Source organism: Agelaius phoeniceus, chromosome 2, assembly GCF_051311805.1.
Source record: "Agelaius phoeniceus isolate bAgePho1 chromosome 2, bAgePho1.hap1, whole genome shotgun sequence".
Lineage (NCBI taxonomy): Eukaryota > Metazoa > Chordata > Aves > Passeriformes > Icteridae > Agelaius > Agelaius phoeniceus.
Window position 1 is genome coordinate 74,710,570 of NC_135266.1, and position 14,911 is coordinate 74,725,480.

General features: G+C 37.0%; 1 protein-coding gene across 1 annotated transcript in view; it reads right to left on the bottom strand.

The window, feature by feature from the left end:
• The window catches only part of DDX10 (DEAD-box helicase 10), a 154,836-nt gene that overhangs the window by 11,075 nt on the left and 128,850 nt on the right, over nucleotides 1-14,911 (bottom strand). The gene's annotated exons all lie outside the window — the stretch shown is intronic.

The window sequence follows — 14,911 nt, forward strand, 5'->3', positions numbered from 1 at the left end:
GATACACTGGAGGGCACATGCAATTGTATATGCACACAGAAATGCAGACAGCAAGCTTACAGGCATTTCTAAGCAACGTGAACCCTAGATCCATGCATATTTATGCTGGAAAGCAAAAACGAATTCCAAGAAATTATAATTAAAGACATTGCTACCTTTTGTTTATATATCTAATCAACATGCACACAGCTGAGTTTCTAAAACAGTACTCATTTAAATGATCTTTCATTCTATGAATAACTTCACATCATTATATCTTTAAAGTTAATTTTTGTTTTGCTTTTTCACCATTTCTATCATCAAGTTTTTAAAGAACAGTCTTTATGTGGATGTACCTTCCTGCAAGAAAAATAAATTTAAAAGTCAAACAGAAACCATACCAATGGTCTCTTCTGTATGTGCATATACAGTGAGTGACAGGCAATGAGCTGGTGAGGGGTAAGATTAGCCACCACTGCAAGAGTCCATTCTTGCTTGACTAGTGATACTTCTGCAGTGTACTGAAAGCAAGTAGAAGAAAGGGACAAAAGCCAGATTTGCAATCTGGCAGAGGAAGCAGAAGAAAAACATAGTGAACACACACTTTGTTCTTCACTACTTTAAATACCAGTAAAAGTATATATATAGCTGGGTGTATAAAATGATTAAAAGCATTGTCAGACTCCAGCACTGTAAGCTTCCTAAGGTAACAACCACCAACAGCAAAGCATGTTGATTCTTGGGAACTTCAGGTACCACTTCACAAGAAAGTTCATTTTGGTTTTGCAGGGTTTTTGCTTACAAAAAAATGTCTTCAAGCTCATTTCTTTGTACAATCTTACAGAGCATTACTAACTCCACAGAAAACTATTTTGAAGGTCACCTTTTTGCTAATGAATCTTCTCATTTGAAAATCGTTCTGCATTAAATTATAGCTTATTTTAATTTCTTACAACATTAAATATTTGCTCTTTACTTGTTCTTCCAATTGCACCTATTCTTTTGATATAGCTGGTGCATACCAATCTTATATTGAAAAGAGAAAGATAAGTAGCATTCAAAGCTCTTGTATGAAATAATGCATTTTTAATATGTATGCATGACACCATGCAACAGAGTTCTGCACTACTAACATTTATTGGCAGTCATCTTTTAAAACTTGGGGCTGTTCATTAATATTCTCCATTATGACACACAGACCAAACCCTCGCTTTAATTATACATTCATATTAATTTTGTCCAGCAGAAAAGATGCAGAGAAGTGTTAAACTTCCACTCATCAGGAATCATGAGGCTGTATTTCTTGTAAGTATCACTGCTTACATATTCATTAAAATATTTCTAAGACCCTGAAAATGTTAAGAACCTGAGCAGGAACATTTATCATCCACAGCTGAACAACAGAAACTCATTATTTTTCCTCTCTCACTTCAAATTTATATCAGCCAGTCAAAAAGAAGAAATCTTGTGACTTCACATTACTCACCACAAGAGCTGGAGAAAAGAAGTAAAATCATAGTTCAAAATGACACGTGTAGAAGTTCTTCAGACACAACTAGGATGCAATTTACAGACTCGGGACTAGACTTGTCTGCAGGCAATTGCCATCAAAGAGTTTAGAAGAAGAGATTTTGATGGGCTGTACTTCATGTCTAAGGCTGGCTGCAATGTAACACCCACTCTGGAGTGTGTACTTATTGTGAAGCTCAACTGTGGAAGGAAACTTGCCATGCTTGACATCAAAGACATCAAATCAGGCTGGCCAGAACTGAATTTGGGACTCTGCTCAGGGATGACAAGCTCTCTTTGTACCACACCAGGCCATATATTCTGTAATTCTAGTTCTATAGAAACCTGCACAAAGATTTTCAGTTTGAACATGACACTGAGATGCAATCAGGTTTGCATTCACACAGTCTCCCTCTGAAGAAGAGATTCTTCTTATGCAAACTCAACATTTCAGAAAAATGCAGCAAAATTTCTGGAAGTTTTGGAAACCTTGTTGCCGTCAACATTACACATTGTACCAAGCCAATCACATTTGACCTTACTGCAGTCATTTTGAAAACATACACCCTGTGACACAGATAAGACAGGCTCCTCTAGAGCTTTTGCCATGTTTATCAACAAAATACCTCCAATTCATCTTTTGTCTTTCTTACAAGATGTAATGACAACTTCCCCTCCTCCTAAGGGGGCCTGAATGGCTGATGGAGCTCAGATAAATGAGTTAGACAGGCTAAGAGAAACTTAAAATTAAGAAACTGATGCACCTCAGACACCCAAGGGACTTGAATGTTCAAAAAAACCAGAATGATGTCTCATTTCTATCAGGCAATAGGCACTCAGGTGGAAATTATCTGACTATCATCAGAAGGAAAAAAAAAAAAAGAGAGAACTGAAAAACACATCATGAAGACCTGTAGATAGAAAAATACTGTATTTAGATTTAATTTCTAAAATACATACTTATTATCATATTAAATTTATATCTAATTTAAGAAGGTTTTTTTTTCTACTTTAAGAAGTTTTTTTTCCCTCCAATTAAATTGTCTAGAGTTGCACTTTTGATGTTCAACACTTTAGGCCATTTATCAGTTTCTAACAACCAGGTTGAGAGGGGAGAAATAATTGCTTAAGCACTATCAGTTCTGTAGATAGTACTTTACAAAGCACAGTGGGAGAATATTTCCAATTAGCTGGAAACAAAACTCTTAAGGTTTGTTTAGAATTTGATCACACTTGAGTCCATCACACTTAATACTCTGTCCTTTTTGAGCTATGCCACCCTTTAGTTTTTGCTACTATGCCTCTCCCAATAAGTGATGCCTGTGATTGTAATACCAAGAAAAGATAAGTTCTAAACACTGCTAGGAGGTTACCCAACACAGGTACACAATTTTCAGAAGTTTAGCTCATATAACAGGATATCTAAAAATAAAGTATCTTGTAAGGTCTGACAGTCTTCCAAATTTTCTCAATTATCTTCTTTTTGACAATTATTTTTTAGATGAAAACAGAAGTTGCTTTTGCATCATGTTTATGATGGAACCCATTAATACATACAGAGAGGTTTTATAACATTTCCTTTAAAATGTGTTACTGTGGATTCACCTGATCACCTCACAGGTTTGGGTTTTTTTCATAGCCTGTACCCTAACCCAACACACTGTCCCCAGCTGATGAATGATTGCTCTAATACTTCATTATCTACATTGCCCCAGAGGAATACAGCTTTTCTGGCAGTTCAGAAATGAAATACAGCCTTTGATGTTGCTAGGGTGTTTGATCCAACAGTTGTTTTGAAGATCAAGACAAAAGCCTTAGCATAAACTGAAAACTGACTGGGAGCCAGTGGAGCAAACTACACACAGTCTGACAAACACAGAGTTGTCCAAGCTGTGCCAAAACTCCCATCTCCCCTCTTTACCATCTAAGGTGCATCCATGTTCCATGGCTCTGGCCAGATAGGCTGGTAGCCAAAAACTGGGGAAATCAAGGTTCCAGGTCAGTCAGCCAGACACAATCCCTGCACTAAGATGATTTCACTGATCTTTGGGCTCTGGAATGAGTCGGTCATAGTTCCTGTTTTTTACAACTTCAGAGAATTTGATTCTTGGTTTTCACTAGAAGGGACAGATAATTCTTAGCCTCATCTTCAATCATTCACCATTCCTGATGGCTAGCAGTCACATCAAGGTCCAATTTCATGCAGTCATTTTTTATTTCTTTTAAGCCATTGGAGATCCCAAACAATACAGTATACCTCTTTAGCCAGCAGAATCTTACTTTTACCAGTGTTCTCACATAACACACATGAGAATACTTAATTTTCTTTCTTGGCTTTCCTAAATGCCTCACATTTTATGGTCAGTGAATGGGCAAGCCTGTGTTCCAAACTAGCAGACATTGATGCACATATTCTGACATTCAAATTCCTGTGTAACTACAGCAAAGCAATTTGTGCTGGAAATGGCTCCTGCCAAAAGCACAGTTCAGAAGCACTGAAAACACAAAACTCATAGAGACTGGTGAGATGTTCTAAATCTACTCAGAGACCTTTTGTTTTAATGTATTTGGATTTCAATTATAATGTGGATATGTCTCAGAACTAGACCTTACACTTCTCCTTTTCTGATTTGTTCTTCTATGACACATGTAGAATACTTATTGTAAAGACAAGTTTCTTCAAGTTGTTATTAGCCACAATTATCAATGTGATTTTAGCAATAGGGAAAACTAGTATCAGGATAAAACAACTACACTGTTACCTTAAGTGTAATTCATGTTACAGACATGAAAATACAACAGAAAAGAAACTAAGTTGCTAGGTAGGTAGCACTAGAAGCAAAATACACACTGAAATGCATTATATTCTGGAAAGTAGCAGTGTTAAAAGAAATTACTGAAGTCTGGGAGAATTAAACATGTCAGCATACTTGTCCGAAAGTCTATGCCATGTCAAAAAAAAAAAAAAAAAAAAAAAAAAAACAAACCAAAAAAACCAGCTAAACTCCAACTAGAAAACTACAGCACAGAACAATGTTTTTGAACTTATATTCACAAAACATAATCCTTGGGCTGTCTTTACACTCCTCCTTTCTCTCCACTTTCAGGTTCAGAGCAGTCATGGCTGTCAGCTCAAATACACAAAGTAAGTCTCCAAAGGAGTGTCTGTGTTCAAACGTTTCAACACATCCGCCTTCTCCAGGGGATTTCAGCATATGTCCAGAGATGGTACCCACACGAGAGAATCTTCTCTGTATCACTTTCCAGCACTTCTGCACAAGCCTGGGGGAGCTGCAGCCCTGCTGCAGTGTCCCACCACCAGCACTACTCACAGCAGAGACTACAGGCAGGAACCATTCTTTGCTTAGTGATGGGTATTTTTCAAAAAGGAACAGATCAACAGCAGCACTGACATGAAATAATTAGAAAGGAAGCCTTTTAAGTCACGTAATTCTGTAAACTGGTTAGTTCTGCTCTTTTCTTGAAACAACTGATTTGTATTCAGTACACAACAAAGAGCTACACTGCCATTAAGTGTTTGTCCAACGACACCACTTTAATGCTTTCACTGTACTGCTTAAGTCACGTACTCTAAATGCTTGTACAAAATATGCATATAGAATAGCATACTTACAGGGAGAAAAACAGAAATCAAATTAATTCCAGGCAGTGAAAGTTATTTTAACTCCTTCTGGTGATTTGACATGAACTGAGGAAAAGAAACACAGAAGAGGCATTGCTGCTCATGGCACTGGCTCAATTGCTTGCTGTGAGAACAAGACCTGGTGTGCCTTTGTTCCAGACCTATGTGGCAGCTGCAACAGTTTCATATTTGCTCAAATTTCAAAACCACTCACAAGTAAATCAGAAAGCACTGGCTGATGCTGCAGAATTGCAGGGTCATTTATTATTAATCGCCTTTGTTGTTGTTGAATTCACCTTCTTAAGCCATGTATTTCTGGCTACAAAATTTTGCAAAAGACAACTGCTGGCACAAAAAGTGTTAGCTCTACGTAGAACCACAAGAGAACAGATGAATCCAGACTGATGAACGACAAGGAAGCAAGCTGCCTGGGGAAGATCTGAGCAATGGGCATGATACAGAGACAGACCTGCCCTCTGGTATTTCCACAAGCATTTCTGCACAGGGGAACCTCAATGAAGAAATTGAAAAAGATTCTGAGGTAGACTGGCAGCCATCCACCAGCAGACAGAAAATTATAATATCCCCTAATAACAATTTTATCTACATGAAAAAGTATGACAGGCATGTCTTAAAAATTACAAGTATGAAGAACATGAAAATTTATATGAAGCAAGATCTTTTAGGCCAACTAATTGAAAGAAACAAATTTTCAGGTCTAAAATAATGTAAAGCAACTTCAAAGCAAAAACTTCAACCCAAATTAAGAATAATTGCTGAGTTACTGTTACTTTAGGAATTGAGTAAAATGTCATAATATATGTGCAGCAGGCTTGGGGAATGCTAGTACAGAGAGAACCTACAGGAGAACTTTCAGGAAGAAGAGAACACATTTGTGATCTGTGGTAAATGAAAAGACAAATGGAGAATTAGGAAGGATTTACATAAGCACCAGAAAGTGACCATGGCAATGCTAAGGCCTAGGCTGAAGTGAGATAAAGTGGTCATACACAGAATGACTGCGAAAGAAGGCAGCAAAGAAGCTCGAATTTTTTTCTTGAGTATTGCCTAATCCATGAAATCTGCCAGCTAAGATTTTAATTTAGGCAGAAAGGCACAGCTGGAGTAGAGAAACTGAAATAAGACTCCTGAGTACAGACACGAATTTGTATTTTTCTACATAAGTAAAAGAAGGGAAAAAAGCAAAAGGCTGTGCAAAACATCATGACAGAAGGAGACTGAATATTTTAAAGGAGGAGCTACTAGAGAAGAGAGACACCAGAACAGAGTGTGGTCACGTTTGCAAACCCCCTAAAACTGGAGTGGATATGGAAAGGCCAAGTGAATGACCAACAAGTGAGAGGAAGGCTGATTAATGTTTGTTGAGTATGGAATATTAATCCCAATATTTCCGGGTGGGACGTGCCTGGGCTCGTCTGACCCTTGCTGCTGGGCCAAAGGCGGCAGCTGTGGTGTTTCACCTCAGAGATACCTTTGGGTGTCTGGATGCTGCAGCTGGGCACTCGGAACAAATCCAGGCAGAGTAGAAACTCAGTTTACCTCTGGTGGAAAAGGTTCAGGCAACGGTGAAGAGATAAAGGAGAGGATTCTGCCGTAGAGTTTTAATCCAGAGTTTTATTCCAGGATGACAGACCTCTGAATCTTGTAACAGCTCCCAACAGAATCCAGACCTCATGGTCCCGTCTCCTTTTAAGCCCGGGGACAGGGGGAGGGGAAGGGACAGGTGAGGCACCAACCAGGTGGGAGGAGGGGAAGGCTCAAGGGATAAAGACACTTGGACAGGCCAATGAGCCCGGACCTGAGGGGCATCTTTTGAATTTCTGCCAACCACACCAGGACCCTGCTAGAATGTTAAGATTGATGGACAGCTCTCAGCAGGAGGGCAAAGGGGAAAGGAGAGGTTGGCACACCTGGGGGGTTGGGATAGGTGAAACAGGAAATGGCATCACATTGCAGCAGTTGAGTAGAACTGAAACATGCGTACGTTGCAAATTAACAGAAGGGCATGAAGAAATGCGGCAGCTCAAAAAGTACAAAAGACCAGTGTGGAAATAGGAATCAAAGACAAACAGGTAAGAATTGTAAGGCAAAAGTGAGAGGGCCTAAGAGAGGAAGACTACCAAGAGAAGATCTGATGGAGATGACAGTGATGACAAATGGAGCCAAAGGGGAGAGAAGAGCTGTCTAAATCTATTTTAAAAATGCAAGAGAGTAGGAAATGGGGAGAGTAAGAAGGCATGAGAATGGCACAAGAGCTGATTGCAAGACCGCAAAGGATGTAGAAAAACAGCCAAGAGGAAGATGTCCCAGGTATAGAAGAAAGAAATCGACAGCAACAGAACTAGAGAATGCATGGTGGAATACACAAAGGCACCTCTTCTCTTTACCAAAGCCATGAATGTTTCACCAAAGTATTCAGGAGTTTACATGGGCTCAAAAAGTACATAGGTAACAGTAATAAAATATATCAAGGCCAGGTAAGGAACAGCAGCGCTTTGCCAATAACCCAGTAACTCTCTCAGCTTCAGAACTCTTCAGCCACAGAGGGGTAATGGTCACAATTTGAAAATCATTCTACAGGTATGACTGCAAATTTCCCTTCAAACCAACCAAAATATCTGACAGGGAGAAGGGAAGCAGGTCACCCTCATTTCATGGAAGCCATTATTTTTTTCCACCACTGTTCTGTTTTCTATCTTTTAGGGCTTGTCATACAAATACAACAGCTTATTAAATGAATCTGGTGAAGATGACTATCTTGTTCTCAGCAAAACCAAAAGGTTTTGGAACAATGCAGTGAGGGAAAAATTGAAAGCGGAGACAATTTTCCATCAAAAGCCTGTGCCTAATTATATCCTATGCAATGGCTTGCTGAAGAACCCAAATTGTGCTATCCCTCAAACAGTCTTTGGGTTTTGTACTGCTGCCAAAAAGTTTTACCCTATTTCCAGTGACTGAGTAACAACTCTTGGATTCAGTAAGAAATACAAGTGGTATACAAATACTCATCTATAGATGTAATTGACATACTACAGACTTCTAACAGAATTTGCTGCTCCCCAGAAGTCCACACTTGAAGCAAATCAGTTTCTAACTTGCTGCAAGCATGGAAGGCATCTATACAAATTTTAACCTATGAAATTGCAATTTGCAGCTCATGTAACTTATTACAACCTAGAGCTGTCATGTGCTAGTCTGTTCATTTCAACAATATCTAAAAAATCTTTATATTGCATAAATAATGTACTTTATCCATAACAAAAGGATGCAGTACGGTGTATGATTGATTACCTTGGCATTTAGCTCCTGTGGGGACAGCTTTTGTGAAACATGGCTCTCTCTAACTCCCTGAAAATTACCTTTTGGTAAAACTGTCTGAATGATCAAACTTAGGTATGGTTAGACATAATGTCATTAACATTACAGAGACAGGTACAAACTTTCCCTCTTCACACTGTACTAAAGCAATGCTATTTGACATCCATTTCTCAAGGAATCAGAGACAGCAACATCAGGGGAATCAATTTAAACTAGTGCTTTGAATCACTAATTATAAACCCCATTAAAATCAGGAATTTTTTAATTCTCACAGTTTGTTTCACATGTAATCACTGCTACTTTTTTTTTAATGCCAGTATTCTGGGGCACAGTTGTTTTACACTGGACTTAACACAAAATGTGTAGCACTATTTTATGCTAATAATTTAAATTCCTAGTTTTTCCTTTTGCATTAGCAAATGATAGAAAAGCCATCACTTTTTTGCCAGTGGATTATTACTCATTTTTTAATCACTGTTAGCGTCAAGCTGACTTCTATTCCATCTGAAATTGAAACTGATTCCAACCAGAATTTTACTTATTTTCTAAAATATGTATATTGTATGCATATTATTTAAAAGTTAATAATTAAACAGGACCACCTTAAAAACAACACATACATGTAGGCAAAATTAAGTTGATCCAAGCAGATGCTGTATTGTGAGTTTAACATTTATGTCTACAGTCTCTGCTGCTAGCAAAATTTACTACTTCTAAGCATCATATCTTTTGAGATTTTGGTACGGCTAAAAGACAAACCCAATTTACATTCACCGGCTGAAAGAGGATTGTTAGAATAAACAAAGATGACCAGTTCCTCAAATCCTAATATGTTTTTCAACTTTTAATGACACCTTGAATTTAACTTAACAAATAAATAAAGTATTTCAGAATGAGGAAAGGATACAAGTTGAGATGAAACAGCAGTTAGTTTTCTCTGTTACTTCTGTTCTCTAAATCACATCTCTATCTGAAACTTAATCAGCAACTTGATTTCTTGAATAATTTTTAGATTTTTCTAGCAAATTTTTTTCTTTGGTCATTCCTTAATATTTCCATTTTAGTCAACATTTTAAAGTTTCAAAAATAAAAAAATGTACCTAACAATTCAAAATATGTATTTTGATAACACTTTTTGTTATTCAGTCAGTGATTTTTATCTATCACACTATTAATAAATATAAGTTGGTTTTTCCTCCCATTCCCCCAAATATTTGCAACATATATAGAATATGTGAAGGAAATGAAAACAAGAAGGATAAATATTAATCTCTCTGATTTGAAAATAGATCATAACATGCTTAGAAAGCTGTCAGGAAAAGTCATTTTAGCTTAACTCTACTGCCCATTCTGAACTCCAGTGCGAACATTTCAACTGCTCTTCCAACCTTCTGGTGTTACACAATCTGCTTGCAATCACCATTTTCCAGCCATCAGTAAGTACTGGGACCAGCAGCCACTGGCTGGAGTGTACATACACTGCCACATATTGCCTTGCTGGGGTGTTCCACCTCTGGCAGAAACCAATGCTTAAACTTGTGCTTAGTATTTCCTGAACTGCCGAGGGGTCAGGCAGGGCTTCCTGTGGCCACGTTAATTCCTCCCTGAGACCCATCCTCAAGGATCAATTCGAGTCATTGCTCCTTAGTATTTCAGTCTTGATGAAAATCTGAAGGGAGAAACCACAACACACTCCAAAAAGAGAAATTATATTCAAATGCTACTTTCTCCATTACCTGTGGTGGGTGATTTAGATTTGCAAAATCCTTCAATTCTTGACCCAATATGAAAGGAAACACTTTTTTTCCTTAGAAACCTTTTGCATCTGTTATGTTAAATAAAGACAGTCAAACAAAAGAACTGTGACTTTTAAACTGATTTCAGAGACACTGCAGAATTTCTCCACTGAGAAATGGTGGGCCATAAGTGCCTGGTTCTCTTTGCACAGTCACACATCTTTGCAAGGGGAACATTTTATTTTCAAAGTAGGATTTTTGCTTTCTTCAGGACTACAAGTCTTTGCCACAGAGAAGAGTAGGATTTCAGCGTTATGGAGTCGCTAAAATTATTTCTGCCTCAGAAGAGCAACCTGATTATAAAATCCAATTATGATTTGATTGCACCCACAAACCTATCTCCTCACGCATGTATCTTAAATGGCTTACGCTTCCTTTTTAAGTTCTAGCAAATTCACAAAATTTTGAGGATAAAATTTAATGATCTATTGAAAATAAATAAATAATTTGTTATATCACATTGTACTTGGCATACAACATTAGCACAGAGAACATTTGCAAGAGGTACTGTTAACTGAATATCCTTGTTACATTATGCATGACTTCCCAAAGCACTGAGTACATAATATTCATCATGAAATTCAGAATATATAACTAAATTTAGAAAGAAGTATATTCAGACCTATGATCAGCATTCTGACATCTCCAGTTATGAGTTTTAATTAAACTTGCTTTTGTATTAAGTCTATTTTTATTAAATAAGTACAGAATCCTGCTTTATACATTATGTATAAGTAAAAAAAAGATTAAAAAGTAATTTGTAGATGCCTCTTCTTAAAGGCATAATTCAAATCACTGTTCCATAACTCTGCTTCACAGTTGTGATAAAGAGGCACCACTGCTGAAGGTGATCAGTTTCTTTGAGAGCTTCAGCACCTTGCTGGAAATCCATTTTAGCACCCCAAATACTGCTTCCAGTGACAACAAGCTGATAAATGAGTTCAATGGGTAACAGAGGGCACAGATTATTTGTAAATTTTGAAATATCTGAGACAGGCTCTGTTTCCAAGCATTCTTTCTTTGAAAGCACCTTGGACAGAGGAAACCAGTGCTCTTCTGTTGTTTAAATGTTTCTAGGTGCACACTAATTAAAATTAAATTTAAATTAAATCACCCCTATTAAATGGCTGTGATTTAAGACTCAAAAAAAATATGTTTACAATACAAGTATATTTTACTTTATCTTAAGAAATCTTAAGCCTTAGTCAGACACCACATGACCTAGTCAGGGGTGTCAGGGGTGTACGGTTCAAGCTTCTCTGATAGGAAGTCCACTGTGTCTCACTGAAGAGGCAGCTACAAGAATCAGCTGAAATATTATTTAATTTACAACGTTGCAACACTCCAAGAAATATACTACAGAGCAGGTTCTTTATGAACACCTCATATAAGTAAAATAAATTAAAAACTGTTATCAGTATACAATTATTTTAGTGCAGCTATAAGTAACGAAGCTGCCATAAGGGCATATGCAAAAAAAAAGTTTAATTTGTTAAAAAATTATTCAGGACAACATTTGGATGACTGGAGGCCAGAGCAACACCTTCAACTAAATGCATTTACATCAAGCCACTTGCTTAATAACTATGTTTTCTCTTTATTTCTATGATGTGCTACCCTGTAGACTGATGGTTGTGCATTCTTTTCAACTGGAGCTGAATTTAAATAGGCAAGGTCACAACTACAGAGGAAATAAACCATTTCAAAGTGCTAGGGCTTTTAACATCAACAAGAAATCACCTAGCCGTACACAAAAATAATATCAGGATTAACCATTTCAGCTTTTTTCTTGTCTGATTTTAGATATATATATATATATATGTAATTGGAAAAGTGAGAAAGTAGAACACCTACTCCAATCATGACTTCAGGTAATTGAGATTAAAGTACAGAATATATTATGCAACTGGTTGTATTTTTTAGTTAAACTCTGACACCACTGAAAAAGTGAGTATCACATCCAGAGCAAGAATATTTATAAGCAGTATCATGTCAGAAGTGCCACTGCATCAACATCATCTTTATCTTTTATTATGTAGAAACAACTCAATTGCTTGAAACAAAATCTAGATAGTATCAAAATTCAACTGATGCAGGAATGGAAGGCACAGATAGACACTCCATAACAACCCTGCTGCCACATGCTGGAACACTTAGCAAAACTTAACAAGGCAAAACCTCAGATCCTGCACGAGTACCAGAAAACACAACTCTGAAATGCCTCAGAAAGATTTTTCCTAGTTCTCATGAAAGCCTGGAATTTTTAGAGGGACATTTTCAGAGGATGCTGTTCCTCTAATTACAGAGCAAAACAAAAAGAAACCCTCAATCCTCATGATTCAGACGGAAAGAAACAGACATATAAAATATCTGGTGACAGGCTGAATCCTGAACCCAAGAGCAAAATGTACCCCTGATGTATGTCTAAAAGACTTCTAAGTTCTCCTCAGCAATATATTCCAACTTCAGTTCCAGAGGAAGCAGAAAGTCACAGGGAAAATTCAACACTGGAATGTATCACTACTCTATAAATGTGAAGGATAAACAAATAACTTGCTTTTAACTTTAGTCGTAACTTAATGACCTGATCACGGAAGTCAAACCAATGTATCTCATCCTGATTCTTTTAAATGCACTTTACTGATATAGTTTTTGATAGCCTCTCTAATCACCTGACCATGGAAATACATGCCATTGGTACGAATTATTTTAATTACTTTTTAAGACCATTTTCAGCTAATAAATCAGTACTGCTGTTCAGAGACAACTATTACTACTATTAAGCTACTTGAAAATATTTTTTGTACAAGAACATATAATACAAGAAGATTTTGATTTGGAAAAAAACCCAGTCTGTTACTGTCCAAATTAATACTTTCTACTTCTTTTGGTAAAATAAAAGTTTATCATCAGATATTAAAAAAAAAGTAAAACTACATTCAAGCTCTCCTTTTAAAAATGCACTTAAAAAGAGCTTCCATAAAGTCAAGGCCTTACCTTTAATAGTGTGTTAGGACAGAATTTTTCATTTTAAATAGCTTTCAAAGCTACAAGACAGGACAGATGAATAAACTTACAAAATAGATACACAATGGCCAAAAATTACAAAAAATTCCAGTTGTTCCTCGAACTACTAGATACTGCCTGATGACTATAAAGAATACTCCTATGTAATCTATCCCACTGCCTTTTAAAAACCATTCCCAGAAAAGATGACTCACAAGGATGCTTCACAAACAATAAGAATGCATCAAAATTTCAAGTGGTCTGACTTCCCTGAAGAGTTCCAAAGAATCCTTATCCAAAGGAAGAGTTCAGAACATTTCAGGCAAAACAGTAAAATATAAGTTACAGCCTCTATCCTCTCCTTCATATGTACTACAGAAGATGCCCTTCTGTATCCAGATGTATCCAGGGCCTTGAGATTTTTTCAAGCATTGCACCAGCATTTTCTATACCTTTGCAATTTGACTCTCCAAATGAGAGTAAAATCTATTACTGACCTTGAGTACAATGTTTTTTCTATTTTGCTGGACTGACACTGTAATAAGCAAACTTTACTGTCATAATTCAAGGAATAGTGCCATAAAAACACTGGCAGTCAATTAAGGAAAAGCTAAGATGGCTATACAGTATTCTAACTGGAAAGGATAACACATTTACAAAAAACACTTCTTGCTTTTAAGAAGCCACCATAATCCATAGCTACACTTTCAATTGTAATCCACACACATCTGACAGTTTGTCTGGTTCATTGCCAAATAAGTGACAAAGCTGTTGAAATTCTGATGCCCTCAGTGTAATAATATGGCCTGAAAAACACCTTTGGAAATACCTCTCAACAGGAAGGTGATGTTACCAGCAAGAGATACAGAGAGCAGTAGAAACCTGACTTATCTACAGTTACTGGAATAAAAGCGTGTACCATCTTCACATCATGTATACACTGAAATTTCTTTTTAACTCCATCTTTCTATTGTTTCTCTTTTTAAAAGCCCTTCAGATAAGAGAGAGGAAGGACTGTCAAGCAAGCAAGCAACTAGCATGACAAAAGTGGGAAAACCTACTCAAATCTCTGCTCCAGCCCCAAGTCAAAAAAAAAAGTCCAAGGAATTCATTCAATATGTCCCACTGCTCTTGCCTGCACATGTGAACAGAAGTAAATCCTGATTACAGATTGCTGTGAGAAAAAACACACTGAAAGATCACAAGGCACTTAGTACTAGTCACAAGGTCAGCAAAATTTAAAGAGTCTAACATACTGGACAACAATTTATTAACTTGTCAACGTAGCATGCAAGGAAAAGCTTTTCAGAATTCAAAGCTAAATGGCAATTTAAAAATTCAGTCCACGAAGACTTACATAACACTATTTTAAATAACACTTGCATTCACCAGCAATGAGTGTTGTAGAAATACCTTCAGTTAGACTTATGAAAGACTCATTTGGTTTAGAAGCTCCTTACAGTAAGAAAGCTTTTCTAAGGCCAGCCTGGAAAATATGACTAGAATTACAGAGGACATTTCCTGCTCCTTCACTAAGTTAGATGGTTGTTGGTATTGCAATAGAAGTAGTTTATCACCAGCCTTTGACACAATTTTCCAACAGGCAACTTTTTATCTTTGCTTACAAATACCATACTTA